Below are 22,380 nucleotides of genomic sequence, written 5' to 3' on the forward strand. Positions count from 1 at the left end.
ATCCCGTGCCTGTAACATGTTTGTTCCATAGCAACACCGACATTTTTCAGTAAGGCAAAATAAAGACCCTTGGAAAACTGCTCATTGCACCATTATCGTCTATCCTGTGCTGTTCAAAAAAGTATTTATTCCAATAAATTACTGAACCTTCCAGTTCACTGCTAGCCAAAAAAAAACAAATAACTAATACAATTCCTTCCTAGTACCCCTCAGGAAAACATGGCTATGGAAATGATCCCAAAGTAATTTATGCAAGCAAAAAGCATTAGAGGTGTTAAGGAACCACATCTTTTTAGGTTCATCACTGGTCTATGATCTACTTTACTGTAATTAAAATGGTTGCTTTTCATCTTTGAAGCTTCTGAGGCCCAAAGGATGGTAGCAAATAATGAAAGAAAGTGTAAATGATTTACAATGTGGTCTTCTTTTTTTTCCTGTTGAGTTTGAGAGAGCGAGAGAACACCAGAGAGGCAAGAGAAGTGGGGGTGGGGGAGGTGAGGAAGAAGATATTAGGCTACCTTGGTCTAGCATCTTGTCAAGAAAAGATCCTTATGTATTCTTCTGCTCAGGCTAGAAAACTGAGCCCTATTTTTAATCCCCAGTTCACAACAGCAGAGCACCAGGTAGTTATTTCTAGCATCTATTTGTCATAAAGTAAGGTATACCCTAAAGAGATACTCTTCATAAACACTGAGCACTAGAAATACTGTTCATATTAAATTGGGCTACATGAATAATACAGAAGTCATGAATTTAAATTATTACTAGCATTTGGAGAAAATGGCAGTATTTCAGCCATTAAATAACAACTTTGCTTTATTTCTGGAAACAAAGTTATTAAGTTGTAAATCAAATTGGTGCTATCACTGAGATATATTTCTGATGTTCAAACCATCCAGACATATCTCAGAAGTAGTGGTGCACTACAGTTATTTCCTCAAAGGTCTTCTGTCTATTTCTGTGGGATGCTTGAGGTATAGACATGTTATAATGGCATTATTTCATAATATCATATGTAGGTACCACACTTTGTAGTCAGGGTATTTTTGAGGTGGATCTGACCTATGCTGTGTTTGATACTTCTGCAATTCCATAACTAGTGATGCCAAAACTAGCTATTTTCAAGTTAACTGGGGTACAGGACGCTAAGTACTGTTGCTATGGAAACTCTTTTTCCCTGAATTTTCAATTTCACCTGTGGATATATTCTTAACAGGGTAAGACTAAGCTTTATCAAATGATGACTTACATGTGAAAATTCTGCAGTTCTCATGACTTCCCTTTCCTGTATCCCTGAGCTTATTTTCTACTTAGTGTAATTAAGTGGAGGTGAGTTGGAAAAATGTTTTGAAACAAGTGACTGATTGTTGAGGCAATCTATAAGGAGCTTATATCAAAATGCAGAGGAGGATAAGGATTTTCATTCAGTGGTTCTGGCACAAGAAACCAATAGTGTCCCTTTTGCTTTGAAAAAGACTTCCCTAATGATACTGAGGGGATTGTGGGGTGGGGCGTGCATTTTGTTGTTCTTGGATGTCAGGATCTTTGTAAAGTATGAATACTGTATTCGCACAAGTGCCAAGAAATAAATACAAACAATAAGAGACTTTCAGTTTGGTGAGAGGAGTCTCTCCAGCTCATAGTTTTTTGGAAAATAAATTTGCTATAGTGACTGCAATGTTACAAGAAAGGCATCCATGGACCTTCCACCAGTTCTCTTATTATTGATTTGATTGCTACATCAAAAAGGCAAACTCTGGCAAATAAAAAAAAAGATCTGGTTAGTGAGGTCACCTGAAAAGCTCAGAGACTTAGAAAAGTAGTGGTTTCACATTTCTCCTCATCAGAGATGCAAAAGAAACTGAAATATTAAGCAGTGGAAAACAGACATAGGGGGTTGTAAATCCAGTATTACAAAAATGAACAGCAAGAGAAGACCTTTGCAAATGGAAAGAGGCACTGAACAGCACAGGAGGCTACATAGTAGAGTTCAAGCTATGCACGGATGAAATAAGCTCTGATAAAAGTCAGGCTGACTTAAACATTGTGAAAAAAGTGAAAGCAAATAGAGAATGTTCTTTCAGCTATACACATAAAATAAGACAAAGGAAAGAAGAAAAGGCTGATAGGTTATAGGATGGGATAAGATAAAGAATAAAAATTGAAAAATAAATAATGTCCCTTTCAAAACGTAAGAGTGATTAGACTGAATACGGGCTCAAAGACAGGAAGAAAAGAAGAGAGGGAATAAAAGCTGAGATGCACTGAACTTTCTAGTACAAATTTAGGGTGCTTTAAATAATAAAATTAGGGTTAGTAATACTAACTGCCACATCTTTTTTTTTTTTTTTAAGGGTTAAAAAAATCATTTCTTTTATAAAGAACAGGTTTCTCCTGTTAAAGAAAGATGAAAATCTCAGGTGGAGTGGGCCATCATAGAATGCTTCTGAGCTGCAATTGTGGCATGTCTGTGAGAGAGGAAAATGTGGAAACAATTATTTCCAGGGACAGAGCAGCTACTGATGTTATACAAGTCATGTTGCAAAAGACACTCACCATGTTGTTCTGGTCACTTGTACTCCAGAAACATAAACCCAAGCTGGAGTAGAAGTGCTACAAAGATGATAACAGGAGATTGCTTTTCCCTAGCAGGGGAAACTAAAAGAGCTCTGTTTTTCAATCTAGCAAAATTTGAGAGAGGTGGCTGTAACACAGTATTAACATAACTTCTTTAACAACTTTCCTTATGCATAGCGAAACTCTGGTATTATTGGAATAAGGGTTATGACCCCTTACCCCAAAACAAAACATTATTAAAAAAAATAGCTAATCATAAACCCTCATTAGCAACTAAACTGTCTTATTTCCTCATTTAAAGTCACAGGGCTTTGTCCCCATACTGAGTATTCATCCACTCTATGGACAGATGAATGTGGATCTAGGTCCAATCTATTAGGACCACAAATGCACCACAAATCAAGCAAGTGTTCTGTGCAATAGAAAGTGTTTTTAAGGAAAGAACAAATTCATTTAAAAATCATTTGCCCATTACCCCTGTCCTTTTTCACAGATACTTGAAATTCTCCTGGTGGCTTTTGAATCATTAAGGATGAAATTAACTACCTTAAAAAAAAAAAGTTATAATCTTCTTTACTCCATCAAACTGATTTATATGATCAACTTAAAGAAAGCATCACCTTTGGAATGTGTCATGGCAAAATGGAAGATAAAATAGAAATACATAATACTCTTCCTGCTAATTAATCAAAGCAATAGCAAGGCAACTGCAATGTAGTTTAAGATACTTCTCAGAAAATCATATTAAAAAAAAGTTAAGGCTTTTTTGGTGCCACATGATGTAAAATATTGCTAGAGTTTCTACTCTTTAGCTTTCTTGTGCCATTTTTCAATTTTCTCTTCACAGAAATAAATGTTTTAATAAGCATATACAATAACACCAATGACTGATGTTAATTACTCTATAAAACAGCAATTTTGATTGTAGCAAATAGAAAATGCCAATTTTAATTATGTAAAATCACTAGTGCCTCAATGACTTTAGCCAATTTTCTGTGTTTGTATATGAAAGCTGGCTCCATATTTTTACTGTTACTAAAGTTATAAGGAGATACTGGGCTTTAAATGTTTATTGTCATCTTAGCAAAGAGGCTTTTATTTTTGTTTGTTTTGAAAGCTTGGCAGAGTAGTGGCAATCCACACACTAATGGCTAATCTGGAGTTGTGCCAAAAGAACAGTAATAGCTACAAGCACAGAACAATCATCTGAAGAGTAAATGCCAAATTAATCCCTCGTGCATCTCTTTTGCCTCAGCAAAAGAATTGCTATTGCATCAGAATAATTCTGAAAATGTGTATCCTGTTATAATCCATTATATACTAAGGGGGCTTGCATATATCAGGACAGTCACTCACATGGAGGTCAGCAGTTGCCTGTCTATCATGAAGAATCCCAAATCACTCAGTCAGTCATGGGCTGTGTCCCCCACTATTCAAAACAGCGAAAACACACACAATATCACATTGAGAAGCCTAAATGTAATACATCTTTAGAAATGAATTTAGCATATTCCTTTCTTGGATGCTGTGAAAACCTAAAGTCATAAGTATGTCTTGCTAAAGTAAAAATAGTTGTGTATTTAAAGGTCATAATTTTTTGACTTTGTTCTATACTGAATGTTACTGTTTTGATGCATGCTATATTTCATCTGTATTTGCCCCATTAGGATGCCTGTTAATCTCACAGAATAGAAGAGTTGTTTTCTTGGAGAGGATGAGTAAAGTCACTTATACTTGCTATGAGCTAAGTCATGCACTATAAAGAACAGAAGTGTGCTCTGGCTCCTACAGTAGGGTTTTAAATCCATTGTGCTCCTCCCTTGAGGCAAAAAGAGGAAAAAAGGGAGGGGTTCAACTTCCATGCAAGAAGGTTGTATTTAGAAAAGTTAAAAAAGTTACTGTCTCTTTATTCTGATCTCCAAAAAAAGGAAAGTGGCCAGAGGCTGAGGCATCACTTCAATAGTCTGTCATTTATTAGTCTTCATTCAATTTATCTGGAACAGTGAGACACAGTGCTTTACTGGTTTGAAGTGGACAGCAGTAAAAAGTACATGGACTTTTCTCTTGTATTCTTTCTGTATTCAGGAGTGCCATTTCTTAATAACTTCTCTCACCGTAGTCAGTTATATTGTTAGAGTATACTCTGAGAAACTCTTGGTTCTTCTCTATCCATTCTCTATCTACATGGTCTTTCCCCACAGAAAGCTGTTAACAATAATTGAATAGTTACGTCCTGTTCTCTTATTGCTGGTTATGGTCTTGGTGCTTCCTTGGTCACACGAAAAGTCTGTTAGATCTCTAGCAATCTAGTATCTCTTTTCCTCTATGTTCCTAGTATGCTTTCAATACATTTTATCAGTAGCACTGCCATTTCTAAACAGTGATACCAGAAGCATGTAGTAACTTGTCAAATGTAAGAAAATTCACATTCACCACTTGTGTTTTTTCTGTCTGTCTCTATTACTGATTTTGTATAAGCATTATCCATCAAAAGTTTTATCCAGACATAGCCTAGTTTTAGTCCATTAAAATCCCAGTTACATTTGCATCTGAGTTTTCAATCATTCCCACTTGATTTGGTTTTACTGGGGCATTGCTGCTGTTACTTAAAGAATTTTTGTTATCTCTCCATCATTTATTTGCAGATCATGACATCATGCATGTCTTCAGATGCATAATCTTTCTGGCTTGATGAACATTTCAGCCAATCAATGCTGTTATTTTCCCTGTGTAAGTGAATACCATTTGTTCTAAATTCAGAGCCTTCAAAGTGAGTAAGATGATCTTTAGAGATATCTGCCAATACCATCTGGTTCAAGTGCCATTATAAACTCAGATTACCACAGTTCTAATAATTCATTTTATCTCTATCTCTTGGGGAATGAGATCACGCTTATTCTCTGGAAATCTATACATAACCCAGCGACCTCCCTCGTTTGGAAGTCATAATCACAGTTTTCTCCATTGGCTCCATGGCACTATTATTATTCCTTGTTTAAACACATTTTTTGAGCTTAATCCAGCTTCTTCAGAATAGTGATTTACTTGTGAGACATTTGCTAAGATATGATGGATGGATGCAACTCATTTCTCATTTTCTGTACTTCTCATGACAATGAAATATCCTGGATTATTTCCAATTGTATTCTCTAGTTGCATGTTTTTGTGCTTTCAGCTATTCCCTTGCTAGCAGTGATGTTTTTGATTTCTTACCTCTCAAGATTTCTTACGCCTTTTACTGTTTAAGTATATTTGTATTTTAAATGCAAAGGTTTTACAGTTCTACATTCTCATTGATGATTGTAGTCCAGATAGTCATCTAAACCTGGCAGGATCGTTGTGTCCAATATGTTCCATCTACCACCATACTGTTAAGCAAGAAGATGGCAGAAATTCATAGTAACCCTTTGTATGCTCTGTGTGTCTTACTAAATTGTTACATTAACTCATCTGGGTTACTTCATCCACAAATCAGTTGGACAGTGACCCAGTGAGTTACCCTCATGACCCAGGGCTTTTCAAAATCTGAGTGCTTTGTATGGCTATTCCTTACCATCTTGGTCCCTGAAGAAATATTTGCTTTGGCTCTCAGTCCACCTTCCCTTGAATGCTTACTGCATTGATTTCTTTCTACCCTCTTCCTCTATCAACTAATAAAACTAAACTATCTCAAAAAAAAAAAAAATCAAGAAAACACGCACACACACACCTGCTTTCCTACACGTCATTTTCTCCAGAAAACTAGAATATGGTCCATACATAATTGACATTAGATGGAACAGCTGATTTTTAACTGCTGGAAAAACAAGATACAGAATGTTATAATGGGTTTTCTGTAAAGACAGACAAAAAAAAAAAAAAAAGCAAAGCTCCTAAAATCACTAAGATCCTAAGATCATCTTACTAAATATCTGATTGAAATCTGAATGTGAGAGTGACATGTCTAGAACCCAGATGATATCTGAATGGGAGAGTAAATGAGCACACCACATTTTCAGATAAGTGCAACTGGAAAGGTTAACATATGAAAAGCCATGCCAGAGTACTTATAATCCTAAACTGGCTGTTATAGGTTTCTCTAACTGTACTTGTCAATACTAGACTATTTTGGGGGGGAAAAATGCTAAATTTCATTTGGGATTTATAAACAATAATATTGTGTTAGACCTGGGAAGCAATTGATCATCACTTCTGAATGGTCATAAGGCATCAGCAGGATTAATGCTGTTATATTTTGTTTACTTTTCTTTAAGAAAAATAGTAAGACTCCAGAAGAAGATGGCAAAGGTGAGAAATTTGGAATGATGAGTCAGAGCTCTAAATCCATCAACATCAAATAGAATAAAAATCAGGCAATATGGGTTGAAATGTTTTGATTTTGAATACAGTTGTGCGTGAGCTTACATACTATGTAGTGTGAAGTCCTGCTCCATACATGAATATTTGAGGCAGGATGTTGATAATAGTTTGGAGGTAAATTGATGAGCTTCCATCTGTTTCTTTTCCTTATGACTAACTATTTATTGTTAGAGGTTCCCACAGTTTAACAGTGGTGAAAAGAAAAAAAAATTGAAAATTATCATTTTTTCTTTTCTCATTTCAATAAACTTCTCCAGGGTACATCAGTAATACACTCCACAACCTCTTCCACCCCCTCATCCCTTCAAATTAATGTATTCCACAATGACTGATTTAACACATGAAGAATGATACTACAAAGATACAGAAATATGTAAAAATTCCTATGCTTTCCCTTAAAATGTTCATTATAGTCAACAAAAAAACGGTAATTTCTACTCCCATTCATTTGATCTAATATTAAAATAGCTTCTCTTGGGATATCATCTTTTTAATCAGTCAAAACACATTTGTATGCTCACCTTTTTTTAAGGTTCCTTATGTGAGAAACACTCCGTAGCCAATAACTTAGGCTCAGGCGAGGATCTCAGTGAAGTAGTAATTTATTCGCGATTGCAATGGCGGGCGCCCCACAAGCAGGAGAGCGCACCTACTAGTTCCAAAAACACAGTTTATATACTTTTTGATGACAGGACCCTCCCCTGTTTCCCCACTGGAGTGGGTAATCCAGGTTCACAATCTACCTGATGCTTCACAGACAATGCCTGGCCTTCAGTTGCCAGCCTGTTTTTGAGATGGTAATGTTTTCTCCCCTTATCTGGCTTGACTTAACATAGTGATTTTCACCTGATTGCTCTAAGGAGTCTGGTTGTCTGCATTTTAGGAGGTCACCTGCTGAGCTTTCTTATCACTGTAAGCATATCTCAATACCACATTCCTTCCTTCTATACAATGTAACACTGCAAAAACAACATTTCTATTCCCACACTTAAGAGTTAAGGAATTCTGCAGAAATGCTTCAAGCAGAGATGAGAGACTTCCCCTCCCTCATCTCTCTCAGATCATTTTGACCTTGCAATATTTTGGGCATCAGAAGCATGAAACCTACTTTGCTGTTTAGAACTAAGGCCATCATTGGTGTCACAGAATTACAGAATCACAGAATTGTAAGGGTTGGAAGGGACCTCAAGAGATCATCGGGTCCAACCCCCCTGCCAAAACAAGTTCCTTAGAGCAGGCTGCCCAGGTAGGTGTCCACACGGGCCTTGAGTATCTCCAGAGAAGGAGACTCCACAACCTCCCTGGGCAGCCAGTTCCAGTGCTCCATCACCCTCACTGTGAAGAAGTTCTTTTGCATGTTGGTGCAGAACTTCCTGTGATCCATCTTGTGGCCGTTACCCCTTGTCCTGTCCCCACAAACCACTGAAAAGAGGTTGGCCAAAGCCCTCTGTCTCCCACACTTCAGGTATTTATAAACATTGATAAGATTCCCTCTCAGTCTTCTCCAGGCTGAACAGACCCAGGCCTCTCAGCCTTTCCTCATAGGGAAGATGCTCCAGGCCCCGTATCATCTTTGTGGCCCTCTGCTGGACTCTTTCCAGGAGATCCCTGTCTTTTTTTGTACCAGGGAGCCCAGAACTAGACACAGTACTCAGTTACAGTACTCAGTACACAGTATGTCAGCTCTCTAATAGAGGGATGAAAACCATTATGTCTCAAAAACCCACTGAGTCAGGTGTATTAGAACCAGAATCAATTTAAAGTTTTGGTTTGGAAAGATGAGATGTAAAATTCATGGAAAAATGCAGAAAATAAGGTGAACTTTATTCTGAGAACAGCTGAGAAAAGGGGAGGAGTAATGTGGTGGGAGGAATAAAGTAGAAGTGGTTCATACATAATTGGCAGTGTTTCTTTTGATATAGCAATACATCTTATACCTTTATAACATATATGGTGAATTTTATTGGACTTGCATAAAACCCTGATAGAATTAAACAGACTGAAAAAAGAACAGATCTATAGGCATATGTCATCTTGCAAAATCAAAACCTTTATGGTAGTAGAGTTTGTTAGTCATGGTGCTGCAGTCCTGTGATTTATTTTCTTGTGAGAGGTCTAGAAATTACAAAATATATTATGGACCTTTTTTATTAATACAAATAATAAAAAATAAAACCACTAAAATATTAAAAAAAAAAAAAAGCCCCTTGAGTCCATTAACTTCATTGCATGCAATTGTAAAAGAAATAGCTTTGGATTATCTGAAAATTGAAAATCCTGTAGGAATAGATTAGCTCATATACATGCTACCCAAGAGAAAAAAAAAATTGTCACGTATTTTGCTTAAGGTGTGGGAGGAAAAAACAAATCAAATAGCATTTTACAAGTGCATGTGATAACTTGAATTTAAAACAAGATATGTATTATTCAAGTAATTCTAAGCATGGTATAGTAAATTTTTCATGAAGGTTCAGAAAAAAGCTGACAGAAATATTATTTAAACTGAGTGTTTTTGATGCTGAACTTGAAAGTGGGGGATTTAATAGAACTTTTTTTAATATGACGAGACTCAGATAACATCATATTTGGCAATGTGCTTTATTGGTTTTTGGATTAGAGTTTTTTCATATTTTTTTTTTCTTCAAACTAATAAAATTCATGTAGCTGTCAGTTTGGATTTGATCCCTATTTTGTTTTGCCTCAACAGTGTAATCTCAATCAATCTAACTTATTTTATGCTGTGTTTACAGCGTATAAAGATGCCAAATCACTCATGTCTCGATGCTGGTATGTTATCAAAAGTTTGAATGAATATCAAGGCTTAGGACAACTGAGAAAGATGAGGCTCAGAACATCAATGGTTGTGTGGCAGCATGGGCTGGACAAATTCTTCTGTCTCTACACCACTGCTTATCACTGCATTGTGTTATCAGACCCATACAAATTAGGTTTGCTCTGGGAAGTACAGCTTCATTTTGATCCATTGATCTGGATAGGCTGGAGCGATGGGCTCAGGTCAACTGTATGAAGTTCAACAAGGCCAAGTGCCGGGTCCTGCACCTGGGGCGCAACAACCCCAAGCAGAGCTACAGGCTGGGAGATGAGTGGCTGGAAAGCTGCCTGGCCGAGAGGGACCTGGGAGTATTGGCTGATAGTCGGCTGAATATGAGCCAGCAGTGTGCTCAGGTGGCCAAGAAGGCCAACAGCATCCTGGCCTGCATAAGAAGCAGTGTGGCCAGCAGGTCTAGGGAAGTGATTGTGCCCCTGTACTCGGCTCTGGTGAGGCCGCACCTCGAGTACTGTGTTCAGTTTTGGGCCCCTCGCTACAGGAAGGACATGGACGTGCTCGAGCGAGTCCAGAGAAGGGCGACCAAGCTGGTGAGGGGTCTGGAGAACAAGTCTTACGAGGAGCGGCTGAGGGAGCTGGGCTTGTTCAGCCCGGAGAAGGGGAGGCTCAGGGGCGACCTTATCGCTCTCTACAGTTACCTTAAAGGAGGCTGTAAAGAGGTGGGGGTTGGTCTGTTCTCCTACGTGCCTGGTGACAGGACGAGGGGGAATGGGCGAAAGTTGCGACAGGGGAGTTTTAGGTTGGATGTTAGGAAGTACTTCTTTACCGAAAGGGTTATTAAGCATTGGAACGGGCTGCCCAGGGAGGTGGTGGAGTCACCATCCCTGGAGGTCTTTAAAAGACGTTTAGATGTAGAGCTTAGGGATATGGTTTAGTGGAGTACTTAGTGTTAGGTCGGAGGTTGGACTCGATGGTCTTGAGGTCTCTTCCAACCTAGAAATCTGTGATACTGTGATACTGTGATTTGATCTGAGCAAATGTGGTAGAGTCCATGAGGAGGATGGATAATGGACTATTGTTTATGGTACTGTGAGATCTGTTTTAACCCTAGCCTTCCTTGCTCCTGATTTACTGTCATTTCTGATGCAATCTCTGCACCTTCTTTGTTGGATTCCTTCTTTCCTTGTGACTGCTGGCAGAAGGGGGGGGGGGGAGGGGGGGGGGCAGTCAAGAGATGCATTAGAAATGACCTCAACTATATTGACTAAATTAATAGCAGGATAACTCTAAATACACTTGCCGTGACTGCTTTTTATTGCATCATTTTTATATAGATTTTGAACAATTAAGGGACTGTATTTTCACCATACTTTCATGCAGTATGTGGCTGAGTGAGGTCCAAATCTCAGATGAGAAATCTATATGCTGCTGTAGAATGCTATGATAATAAGAATTAAACTGGTAGCTTGAAAAATGTGAGCTTATTTCCCTAAGAATTTCTGGGCTTGTTTTTTCTTCCTTTTTTAAAGTTGGCTTTACCTCAACCTTCTGATTCAATAGTATTTTATTTCTGGTGTGTAAGATGATGTTAAGAAAACAAATCCCTTGAGTATAATTTGTTGGCCAGGCAAAATGTTTCAGGGGAAGAAGTTGCAGAGAAACATTTCAATTACAGTTTTAGTCCCTAACTTGTGATGACTCACAAGCAGGCAGGAATGTTAGCAGTGAATTTATCCTCTGAGGGCCATCTCAGGTGGCATTTGAGATGATTAGAAAATTAGGAGGAGGGATTAAAGTAAAATATCAGGCAGAGGAGCATCTTGTGCCAAAGTTGGAGGATCAAATTTCAACCTTTGGAAAGGAATTGCAAGCTCAGAATGAGAATTATAACGGTCTAAATGAGAAGGCTGAGAGGGCTGGGCATTTCTCTGTAGCTTTGGTATAGGATACCCTGTGCCTTCACAGGAAAATGGAAGTGACAGAGAATCAAATTAGAATACAGAACGTGAGGTTGCTTGGCAAGAAAGTGAAGGGCAGGGAATAACTGCAACTAGGGGTGTGATGTAGGGGTTACTTGAACTTTGCATTTCAGCTGCTGTTGATGAGGCATAAAGTTTTACTGCGCTCCTCAAACTTTCTTTTACTGTTAAAAAGACATATGTTTGGGAATTATTTTGGTGAAATATTTACTGCAACTCCTTGTCTTATTTCTTCATGAGGTAATGAAGAAGCATCAATATAAGTGAAAAGTACAGTCTGCATCTTAAGAGTAGAACAGTTTCTCACCAGTGCAGAGAGTTGTTGGGTATTGATTATTTTAATTGTCAAACTTTCAGCTTCTTGCTTATATATATCATTGTAATTTCTTTTTAGATAATCAGATACAGCTCTTTGCAGATTTTCTTGGAGTAATATGGTTAGAGCCTATTCTCAACCAGATTTCTTGTCAGTATAATCTTCTATATTGTAATATCTTGCTAGAGACTGTGCAAGTGTTTTGGGTTTGGTTTGGTTTTTTCCCCAGAACATGTTCTTTCATTAAAGTACCAGCCTAATAATTCCTTACAAATGCTACTTACTAAAGGTGTCCTTTGCTAAACAGTATTTTTACTGTTTAGAATAAACAGAAGTTCAGTGTAATTCTGTTATAAAACAGAATATGTTTTCTGTAATTGTGCACATGGCTATGCCTGAACCTTAGGCAGAGGCAAATAATGCTAGCTGCTGGGTGTGTGTAATACTGTAGCTCTGTTAAGACAGATTCTTAGTAGGAAATCAGATTCTGGTAGGAAATCTGTCTCCAGAACCTCCTCCTGGTGTATGTAGTGGGGTGGCAAATACATGTAAGGTGATAGTAAGTTAATAGTGAGGCATGCACAAAATAATGTGGGCATTTCGGTTCTTCTACATTATAAATAAATAATGGCAATAGTGAATGTGTGGTGCAGTATTTGGGCTCATCTCTTAAAAATCCTCACTTCTTTCTAGTAAAGAATCTTTAGTGCATCTTTATGGGAGGAAAGTGTTTTGATACCATATCAATATCATTTGATTCCTGCTTGGTCACTTACATGTTACTGATGAATTTGGCACGAATTTTATAGACTCCTTAAAATGTTCTTCCCTCCTTTCCACTTTTCTCCCCTTTCTTCCCCTCACTGTTTTAATGTTGTTTTTAATTCTAAACTTTCACCATATCATCAGTCTTCAGGAATAAGCAAATGCATGAATTGAGGCACAGAGAAAGTGACTTGTGCTCTCATATCTTTTCCAGTAGCTGATCTCTTGTCTCTTGAGCCTCTGAGTGACTCTGTATGCCAGTCCTGGATGACAAATCTTAGATGAGTTTTAGGTTCTCACCCTTTGACCCCCATGTGATTCGTTTTTCTCTGAAAATAATCTAGCACTTCATTGCCAGGGGGTATTAGTTTGGCCTAAGTAAAATGATTCAGAAGTCTTACTCCTTTTCACATGGTTTGGCATCTAGTTAAATTTGAAATCCTCACTGAAGCGTGTTGGAAAAGACATCTTAGTAAACAGATGCCAAAGACTAAAAGAATACTGAGGACAATTACTGTCTTTCCGAAAAGAGAATCTCTACAGCACTGAGATGAGTTTTATTGTCAATATAAGCATAAATTGATATATAGTCTATAGTATGCATATATTGTCAGTTCCAAGCCTCTTTAGTGGGTAGAAAGCACTTTAGCTCTTGTCCTGATAGCCCTGCTCCTTTTTATAAACTCAAAAGTTCTGTTAAGTAAAAAACATTCTGAACAATTTTATACCAACTTTTCATTATTTAGCGTGAAAATGAATTTACTTCAAAGAATCTTCTGTCTTCCTTTTTCCTAAAATGTTATGTTGGCAATTTTTTGTTGGTGGTGGTTTTTTTTTTTTTTGTGTGTGTGTTTGTTTTAGGCCAAGTCCAATTTATACCCTTGCTGGTTGTGAAAACCCTGAAATCTCTTTCTAGCTGTACTGAAACTAACAAAGGAATGAAAATCCTGATGTTTATGTTAGTTTTTGGAAAGTTGCTGTGTCTATATAATGAATTAGGCACAACTAATTAGCTAAACATCACAATTGAGAAGATTTCTGTTAACTGAACTTCAAAGCTTTAATGCTGACTATTTGCAGGACAGTGTGCATGCTACAATCATCACTGTACTTGTACTTGTCTGTCAATTTTAATAGTGTCAGCAGTAACATGAGCTATGCACTGACTTCCTTAACAGAAGCTGGAGTTATGGGTATCCTGATGACAATAATAGGTTTTCAAAACCTTCCTGAAGCTTAACAGGATTTGACCATACAAAAGTATGGTCAAATTTCATTTAAAAATAAAAAATAAAAAATAAAAAAATCCAGTTATAACAACTGAATTATAACACAAATAGTGTATTTTAAGTCAGATTCACAGAAAAGACTTTTTAGCTTATCAAGGCCAGTCCCTTGCTAATGGGGACTTAATCTTCACAGAAGTTTAAACAAGATACTGTTGTAAGAAGAACGTGTGTTCTGTGTTTTAGTGGAAACTTCTTTGTCACTTATAATCATCTCTCATCTGGTGTTTCTCTAATGAGCATGATTTTCTTGATTATTTTTGCACGTGCAAAGGACTTGAATTCCCATACTAAATGTACAGAAATGCTTTCATTCATTCATATGATAACACCTTTTTTCCTTAAAGTGCACCCATGTATAGTATTCCAGATGGGAGCTGGAGACTAGCTTTGTGAGTCAGATAGTAAAAAACAGGAGGGTAAAGGGTGGCTGAGAAGTAATGGGCAAAGACCTATGCTATCTTACATCCAGTAATGATTTCAGTCCCTTTAGGTGAAGGACTGAGAAGTTCTGGCAGCATGTTTCACAGCAGGTCAGTTCCTTCTCAGAAGTAAAAACTGAGTATGAATTCCTTGCAAAAAAAATAATATATGTATATATATATGTATGTATATTTCCCAGCAAATGCATGATTTCATGCATATAAATTGAGGATATAGTCTTATTTCCAAGTTGAAAACTTTTTATTTACCTATTTGATCAATTTCTGTAGGTTATTCTGTACTCTATAAATTTTCCTTGGGGTTATTTACAACATTTTCCAATGCAGTGTTGGTTGCAAGTTAAATTAATTTGTCACTTATTTTCTTTTCTGCTTTTTGATATGAATTTTAATATATTTAGCATAAATAATAGCTTCTGCCTTAAGGAGTTTACAATAAAAAATAGGGATATGTACAGTATGGACTAAGAATATCTTGTTTACAATTATAAACTTGCCTCTTTGCAGCTATTGAGAAAGCACTCCATTATAGAATGGGACTAGAGTGAAAGACAGTTAATAGCTTGGCTTTAACATAGAATCTTCCTTATGATGCTAGTCAACACCTTCAGAAAATATTGTTGACAATGACAATAGCTACTCAAAGTTCACACAATTTCTGAAACATAAATAATATTTAAGGATGGCTTTTTCCCTCTCACTTTTTCCATATACCATTTATTTTTCCTGTACTTAAATTGGTGCTCTGATGAATGAATAGACGTACACACAGCACTGATCCTTATCTTATTAGCCTTCTGGATCTGATTTTATCTCACTAAGAGACAGAATTTGGCTGCAGCTCAACACTTGCTGCTGTCACACATGTTACTGGGCATACTAAGAGCTACTTTGTCACTGTAAGGGATTGCTGGATTAGGGACCAGCTCAACCCTATTCAGAAAAGAGGTGAGAAATGTGCACACTTTTAGGAAGGTGTCCAAGCTGTTGACCTTAGTATTCATTGGAGGGATGAGTGTGCCCTGATTTGCTTTCTTGAGCTTTGCCCTGTTTATTTATTAAATATTGATGAATACTTCTACTGTAGCAAGTCTACTTCTGGGATTAGTTTCCTTCTACAGTACTGGGTTGCGCCATTTTGCTTCCTCTTATAAGAACTGTTTTACAAGAGCTTAAAACACTGTTAGTAAGAGGGCAATCCTTACTTTCCAAATGAGTTCTTTTTACCAGGACTTTAAAAACCTATGCCAAATTAACCTATATGCAGTTTAAATGCATGTAACACAATCATTGCAGATCGGAAAGAGTTAAGTGCATAAAAGAATTGCACTAACACAATAGCTTTCATTACAGAGCTTTGGAAAATGATAATTTTGAAAATACTTGTGTACATATATATATGAGCAGAAACTTATTCACGACTAATAACGCTCAGAGAGGAGACTATCATGTCTGGTGTTCACCTGCCTAGATGACATTTGTTTCTGTTGATAACCACAGAAAGCCATTTACAGTAGGTTTGATCTACACAGCCTGTACTAAGAAGATACTCTTTTTCACTTGATGTGGAAATCATAGGTTCTAAAGATGTGGTTTTTAAAGGCCTACAACCAATCTTGTTCACTTGCACTTAGTTCGCTACTCCTGATGTTTGAGGCCCTCCTCTACTCTAAGTTAGATGAATCTTTTTAGATATGATTGGTTTTCATGCTTGGCAGTTCCCTCTGTCTATTCCTTTGATGGTTCACTGGTATGTTATAACTAGAAAAATGTAATATTTTTGAAGCTTACATTTTAAGAAGCATTAGCTCTGAGGCCATGTGGGTCAGCTGGACAGGTTCAGCAGCACAAGCAGAAATCAGTATAAGTGGGTGCTGCATACCTATTTTCTTTGTGGGAAAATCCAGTCACTGAATCATCCCTGTCAGACAATTTGAGCAGCTCTACTTGCACAGTTGGACTCTCTTCTTGGACTTTTAGTTGTGAGACTTACTTTGTGTCCAGCTGTCAGAATATTCTACGGATCATGCTTGTAATTTTTCACTTGCCTGAGTTTTCTTCTGTTTAACCCTCAGTTCAGTGATCACGGCTGCAATCCTTTTCTGATTGATAGTGAACCTGAGTAGAAAATGCTTGCTTCATGTGAAAATGTTCAAAAGAACTTTTATATGATAAGTTGAAATATGTTTGTGGTTATTTCTTCATGTTTGCTTTTTAAATTCCACTAGAATAATAATAATAATAATAATAATAATAATAATAATAATAATAATAATAAACTGTGTTGCTGGTTCCCACTATGGCTTAGTGATCATTATCTGATGTGCTTTCTCTGGTTTAGATTGGAAAACCTATCATAAAATTTAGAAACTTTTCTGGTGGAAAAAGTACTCCAAGTTTTATATTCTCACAAAGGGCTTAGATTTTTTGAAAGACAAAGAACTTAAAATTAACAGATATTGTGTTCAAAAATCTGTAGTTATTTCCAACCAGGGGTGCTTACCATAACTGTGCAAGTTCACCTATATGCAAAAGTTTGATTACTCTTTCTGCACTTGTAGAAGTGGACCTGGTGAGTGAAACAGACTTTTTCCTACTTATAAAGCTGTTTTCACATAGGAAAACATCGATTTTAGTTGCACTAATGTGTAACAGATGCCACCAAAACAGGGAGCTTCACCCACATTGTGTGGTCTCTCAGCATGAGTAACCCCCATCAGTGTTTTATACAAGGAGGAAATAAAGTCTTAATTAGTTACTCTCCTGCCCTTTAAATTTGTCCTATTATGTACTAAACACAAGGTGATGGTTAAAGGTACATTAGTACAGTGCACCAGTTGCTATAGCATTGCTTATCTCAAAGTCCAAAAATTCAAGTGATGTGGTCTTGTTGCTCTTTTCTGCAAGATGGCTGCTAATCAGGAGATCTAATGAATAACATTTAACAGTATCACATCCGCATGCATACCATTAATTCATGAAGTGCTTCATTAGTGCTTCAACTTTGGTTTGCTATCTCTTCACAGTAAAGAATGTATTGGGAAAGGCTTGCTAGCAGGCCTCCTTTGTAAGGTCTTACTGCTGAACTCTTGAAAGAGTAAATTGAAGTATTATGAAAAGACACAGTTCAAATTAAATGATGTTTTGGAACAAAAGAATCAAAGCTACTTTCAAAAGCATTGCTGTCATGGCTGTGCGACTTTCATATTCTGGCTAAATATTTTAATACTGAAATGGGACCCAGTTTGGAAGACCTGGTGGTGGAGCTGAATGCTGTTTCCTAATTACCAATTGACTTATAAGGGGCTAAAGAGCATAGCCAGGGCAGCATTAGCAAGAAATTGTTTTGTTTCGTTTTGTTTTTTAAAAAAGAGAGAATCTATCCAAGTCATCTTTGATTGGAATTACCTGGACTCTTTACTTGAACACTTCAAGGTATAGGATTTTTAACATTTTACCTCTAAGAAAACGGTGATATTTATGAGGATGTTTACAGTTGCTTCTGAAATACCCATATTTGGCAGTATGAAAGACAAAATACTGAATTTTGCTGCCTTCTTGACTTCTTTCTTCTTGAAGTATCTTATTTTCCTTACAATTGTTCTATAGCTTTTGTGGATGTACTGTTATCTTTCAGACTACTACTGTTGGTTAGAAACGAGCACTACTTGTAGTTGTCCTTTTAAAAGAAGGTGAAAAATAGCAAGGAAGTAAGTGTAAAAGGAAGAAGATGCAGGAGGCAGCTGGAGAGGTAAAGTAAGGTTGACATTATTGTTGAAACAGTAATACACAAATGAGAAATCCAACTAGCCTGCAGAAAGCCTAAAGGCATTGAAAAGCATCTTCTAACGATGCCATCCAGAACCTGGGGTAGTCTACAGGTTCTGTGTGTGTATTTGTTTTTTAATTCCCTGGGAATCTGGTCCACTAAATGTGGGTCCCAAGCCACCTCCTGACTGGAATTAAATGTATTCCTAGGGGTGAAGTGGTCTGTTTTTCTATTCTGTTTCTCTGCTTCAACTCCTTTGCTTTCCCATTTCTTCAGTTCTTTTGTATCTCATTTTCATAATTTATCATTTTTCTTTCTACAACTTTGTTTTCTTTGTAACATCTCTCTGCTCTGTTTAAATATATTTTTGCCTCCACTGCACTTCTGATTTAGATAATTCCTTTCTTTCTTTGCTTAATTCTTTTTCCATCCTCTACTGCCCTCTCTGATGACTGTCTTTTTTTTGCTCCCCACTGTGTTTGCTGTTCTTTCCTGTGCTCCTGATTTTTTGATCCATTGTCACAGTGCTTTGCCTGTCACCTTTATTGTCATTTTTATTTTTTAATTTCCTTTCTTCCTTACATCTAATGGTACGAAGCCTATATCTTAATGTGTTTTCAGACCACCAAAATCAAGGTAAAATATTCAGACCAATGAAATTATATGCAAATTGGAATTAAAGACAGACTTCTTCTACATTTCTCCTAATTTTCCTCTCTGAGGGTGAGGCAGAGCATCAAAAACCTCTTGTATATCAAAAGTGTTTTTCTATTTATCAAAATGACTTGTAACAGTTGATAATTCCTTACTAAGTGGACAAATTTGCTTCCAATGAATTTGTAATTGACCTCAAGCTACATAAATTCTAGATATTTTCTTTGCTTGTGTTACATTAACACTCTAAAATGTACGATGAAGATTGAGATCACCATGGTATGTGAATTTCATAAAACACATCCCTAAAACAGAGATAAGAAACAAAGTGAGTGATATCCCTGAAGATCTAGAGACAGGTTTTCAGAGGTTTTTAGAGCCAGGAATTTATTAAAAATCCTTCCCAGCTATAAGAGAGGAAGGTGAGCCAACACGAAGACAAGACGGACATGGACTTATTCCAAATCTCACAGGAGACCCATCCATGGAAAAGAAAACAAGTATGCTGAGAGCTTTAGTCTCCAGCACCAGTGGCTTTTTGATCATTTGACTGTGGGAGGTCTTAATGACAAGACTTCCCTATTGCATTTTTCTTCTATTTTTCTTCTTCTGTGGTGCTATGCCTCTGCTGAGGAAAACAGCATGTATAGAAAGTGAAAAACTGAAACTGTCAACTTGCATTGGTCAAACGTCTTCTACCTTAAAAGGAATATGAAAAGCTATATTCAATTCAGAAGGCTATTTTTTCCTCTCCATAATAGGTTTGAACATAGAAATTAACAAAATTAACATTGTTTTAGGATTAACCCCTTCAAAGATTTGATATCCTCAGAATAGCAATTTTTAGCAATAGTCTTGATTTCTTCCAATCTAGTAGTGGAATATCCTTAATACCACACTCTTAGGTCCTGCTTTCCTTCTGCATCTTTCAAAGAGTCTTACAACCAGAATTATAATAATCATCATTATAATATAAGTATTTATATTATATATATATTTATCATTTTTATATTTTATATATTTATATTATATATTTATATATAATTATAATAATTATCATTATTCGCATTTTACTGCCAAACTCAGGCTTTCATGATAAAGGTTGATAAAGGTTTAAATCTTGTATAACATTTTTCTGCTCTGCTCCCTGAAACAGGATTGAAACCCTGGCCTACCTGAAGTCAGTGGCAAACAGCCCCATTAACCTCCAATGGGGCACCCACAGTGCCTGTCATCTATTTTACTTTCTCAGTTCTTAATACCTGGGAAAATTGAATTCACTGAAGCAATGTCTACTTTAGGCCAGGCTCCAGAGAATTTTAGCTGAAATTCATCCTTCAGAGATCTGGATGGATCATAAGTTTTGCCTTCCAGCAAATGGAGAATAAAGGGGGCCCTTAAACCCCACTACTTTTTCTGCAAACTTTCTAACAAATATCACTCAAAAAAAGGGGGCTGGGAGGCAGACACGACAAAGTATTTCTGCAAGGGATCCTTGGTTTGGGGTATTGCAGTTATTTCAGCAAGCTTTATTTAGCTGCAGGAGGCTGTCTTACAATTTGTCCAAATATTTCAGATGTACAACAGAAATGTTGAAACACATGAGCCTGATAAAGATAGGAAAGTTCATCAGTTCATTGGAGCTTTGAGTTTCAGATGAGGTAAAGCATAATAATAATAAAAACTTGAATAAAAAAATGCAATGTAAGTTTTCTTCAGTGTCTTACTTCTGTAGACTTATCAACATCAGGATGGCTTGAGCGTCTCTTGTTAATTAAAACAGGTACCATTTGCAATTCCAGATTTCTTCATTTGGTATATTATGTCTCAACAAAAGCATACCCAGTGCTTGACTGTAGTCCACTCAATTAGTTTTCTAGCTGGAATAGGCAAAGTGGTGTTTAGTGCAAAGAAAGTGCAGACTTGATTGCTAACCCTACGCACCTTAACATTGTAATTACCTGAACTTCTACATACCAGTGGGGTTGGGACATACGGATAATCAGAAACTCAGAATTTCTTAACTCTTTCTTGTCATAAATCATAGCTCTTCCATGATTTTCCCTGCTTAAAACGTTTTTGAGGTTCAAAAGGAGCAGTGAGAATGTTCCTTAGAACAATTTGGAGCTCAGGAGACACGGGTTTCTCTCTCATTACCAGTTGTTTCCATCGTATTAATAGTCCCCTGAGTTTGCTTTGTATGTACAGAAATTTGGGATGACACACATCAGCATGTGCCTCCAGGACAAACAAAATTTCTTTATCGCCAACCTAAACCCTTCTAAGTGTAATGCAGCTAGTAAACTAGTCTACACTTTACTTTCACTGTGTTCTTAACCGCCTTAATCTAATTTATCTAATCTATCTTAATCAAATCTTGCTAAATAGTTATTTTAAGTCTAATACGTGCTCAGAGACTGCTTCTGAATTACTTTTTTTTTTTTTCCTTCTTTCTTAAAAATTGCACTTTGGATTAAAGTGGAACCCCAACATACCCCCTAAGAAATCTCATCTGAGGTTTGAATTTTGGGATCACAGAAGTTTTCTGGCTATGTAATAGCACAGCAAAGCCAATGCAGATTTCCTTATCCAGGCTTCCATCTTCTATCTTTCACATCCAAAGCAGAAATAAATGTATTAATCCAAAAAGGGTATCTGGTCAAAATGCTACTCCCTTCTCACGCAAGCACTTTGAACGCTGAAAGAACAGCAGGGGTTTCTCATGCTTAGTGACTGAATTAGAGAGGTAACAGGGGGGCCTTTGTGAGGGAAAGTACATAGGGAAAAGAAGCTGGTATGAAAGAGGGGTGGGGGGAAGGGGAGCCCTTCTGTGGCTTCTGTCTCAGCTTAAAATTGTAACGATGTCACTTCTCATTGTAAGGGTTCAAAGGGTTAATAGAAGGAGGGATTTTCATTGCATTGTGCATAGTACCTGTGATAGTTTCAGTTTAAACTTTAAAGGACAGGTGAAAAGAGAGAGAGAGATGAATGCCTGCCTTATATATTGGATAAATTGTTCATTCGTGTGAAATGCTGACCTCTGTCATCCTGCCAATCTGACTAGGCCCTAGGGTGAGTGGCTGCTTGAGTGCTGGTTGCAAAAGTTAAAGCTGCCTGGGGAGTATTTTAAAAGGACAGTGTTAAGGTTGGTGTACCCAAAATCTGACCTTTTTTTTTTTTTTTTTCTCCTCCCTCTTACATCTATTTGAAAAGTTCCTGTGGTTCTTTATTATTTTAAATCTTCTAAAACAAAATTCTTCAATTGTTATTGAAGGCTAGTGTTTAGGAGAAGAAGCTGTGAGAATTCAACATTTAGTGTGGCAAAGCAGACATCAGGAAGAAAAAAAGATGCTGAAATGAAACACATGGGGGTACTGTCATTGAATTAGGTAATAATTAGGTACAGAAAATTCAGGCTGAATTCAGAAATTCAGGTAAGGAAGG

At 37.0% G+C, this 22,380-nt stretch overlaps 1 protein-coding gene across 3 annotated transcripts in view; it reads left to right on the forward strand.

Moving 5' to 3' along the window:
* PIK3C2G (phosphatidylinositol-4-phosphate 3-kinase catalytic subunit type 2 gamma) overlaps nucleotides 1-22,380 on the forward strand; it is a 323,563-nt gene that overhangs the window by 80,220 nt on the left and 220,963 nt on the right. Inside the window, exon 1 of one of the 3 annotated variants that reach the window (XM_083808726.1) lies at nucleotides 10,160-10,314. The exons of the other annotated variants lie outside the window; for them this stretch is intronic. The gene's annotated coding sequence lies outside the window, so the exon portion shown is untranslated. Of the gene's footprint in view, nucleotides 1-10,159; nucleotides 10,315-22,380 lie in introns of those variants that run through there. 3 annotated transcript variants of the gene reach the window in all.

The sequence above is a fragment of the Anser anser genome (assembly GCF_964211835.1).
Source record: "Anser anser genome assembly, chromosome: 1".
NCBI lineage: Eukaryota > Metazoa > Chordata > Aves > Anseriformes > Anatidae > Anser > Anser anser.